Source organism: Aplysia californica, unplaced genomic scaffold (assembly GCF_000002075.1).
Source record: "Aplysia californica isolate F4 #8 unplaced genomic scaffold, AplCal3.0 scaffold00081, whole genome shotgun sequence".
NCBI classification, from domain to species: Eukaryota; Metazoa; Mollusca; class Gastropoda; order Aplysiida; family Aplysiidae; genus Aplysia; species Aplysia californica.
Genome location: NW_004797351.1, coordinates 840,102 through 842,383, shown reverse-complemented (window position 1 = coordinate 842,383; position 2,282 = coordinate 840,102).

The window sequence follows — 2,282 nt, the reverse complement described above, 5'->3', positions numbered from 1 at the left end:
GCCCAACTTGGCTCAAAGAATACGCCATCCAAGAGTACAAAGCGCAAAATGACTGCTCCTTTCAGGAAGTTCGCGCAAAACTGTCTGTCCGCCAGCTGTGGCCTTGGCCCTTTACCGATAGTACGCCAAGGCAGTCCAGCCAGTCACGAGATCGGCAAATATTTCTACTGCCTACATCGAGGACAACAGGCAAAAAGCTGCATCCAAGAAAGAGATATCCCCTCCGCTCCCAGTGGCACCTATCTTTCAAGTACCACTCTCAAACAGATTCGGGGCTCCAGGAGTGAACGGAGTGAACACTCCCCCGTCGCGTAACCTCTTCTTCTCATCCCTCTTTGTCTATCTCATACCCTACCCCTCTTATGAAATGAGAGCCCCCCCCCTCCTGTTCTCAACCTCTGCATCTGCTCCACCATCCCATACCCCTTCTATCGATGCAGACTCACCCTGTCTGTGGAGAATGACTCCTCCAAAATCCATCTGCCGTAGACCTTAAAGTAGAGCATCGTTGGATTCACTCAGAGAATCAGATTGCTTCCTGTGGAACAACCATCTACATCGAGAAAAACACATTGCACAAACAAATAAATCTTATGACGATCCTCCAGGATATTGCCATCTGGTCACTCTGCACAGACCAGTCACATATAGACACTGCCAAAATTCTCTCACAAAGCGCCATCTCCCAAAACCCTTTAATTTGTTAAGAGATTGTGATGCTCACAACAACTTAGAGGAGATTGCCCCACCGACAATAGAGTAGACAATCAAAGACCTTTAATTCTAAAACAGCATCTATCCTTTAAATTATGAATTACCTAACTGTCAAAACAGATTAATTTGTAATACCTTATTCTTCGTCCTAATTATTTGGTCTCCTAGCCTGCTTTAAGGTTTTGATTGATCTGTGCTGGATGATCGTTAAATGGGACAATTTTCCAATCTTTCTTATTAAGATCAACACCCTCCAATACGACCAGATCCCAGAACGCTTCAACTTCATAAAAGCAAACTGGGATGGGTTTGCCATTGGGTGCTCCAAAATTATAATTGTCTACCCTACTTTCGGCCTCAACTACCATAAAGTTCACGAAACAATTTTAGAAAAACATGTGTGTAAAAATTCCATTCCAACAACATGTCCAAAGCCCCAGAAGAACAGTCTGTTTCTTTAGGGAGTGTGGCGATGTAACGAAAAAGAAGACAGGAAAAGGCAGACGCGTCGACAACAGCACCCTAGGCAACTAAATAGCACACAAAATTACCCGAGCTGAGGCACTTAAACGCCCCAAGGAGAGCAAACAACTCTCGTTCAGAAAACAAATTCATGCCCAAAAATAAACAACCAATAGCAATCAACAGTTTTCGAAATCATTAACAAATTGAAACGAAAAAATTCAGTCACCGTCTAACACGCCCAAAAAAACAGATGGCACCAAAGCAGAATTATTAAATAATAGAAATTGCAAACACCATAGCTTCATCTATTTCGCAAAAGGTACCCAAAACCTACTACAACTACAACAAAAACTTTTCAAAACAGCACACCCAACAGCTAACAACAACACAAAACTTTAACTTAAACAACACAGAAACGTAAGCTTACAAGTCAGAATTCACACTAGAAACAATCAAATTTTACTTTTCGGACTATGTATTATATGTATATATTTATGCTTCCGCGGAAGCTGAGAATGTTTCTGAGTGTTCTCAGAGGGTCTGCTGGGGTAATAACAGTTGTAAAGCGCATAGAGCAAGCTCTTGAGCATGGATATGCACTATATAGATCCAAATGCAATTATTATTATTGTTATATTTATGCATTTTAAAAATTATTATAATTTTGGGGATAGATCTAATCCCTTTCTTCTTCTCTTGAGATGCCTGGAGCCTCCATATTGGATTTGGGAGAGTGTGGGCTACAATTTTGTTTTAAAGAACAAACGGAAAAAATATGAATATTGATAGTAGATGTATTCCATTCCTGAGAAAGCTTAGTTCATAATATCGTTGTATTACAGGAGGCAGACTGCTTTGATCATCTCTGTCAGGGCCTACCCAAGTTGAATGGGATACAGTATCCCTGCAGAATGACAAACACACTTGGCAAAGTAGACGTCAGTGAAAGAGAAAAGAACTGACGTTGAAAAGCCTAATGAACTATTACAGCACCATCGCGTGTGTATTCAGACTGGGAAGGTAAACAGTAAGTAGTCAGGGGCATCGATGAACAAGGAGAGGCTAAAGGAAGCATGCAACTAGCAAGTACGCTATACCCCCCC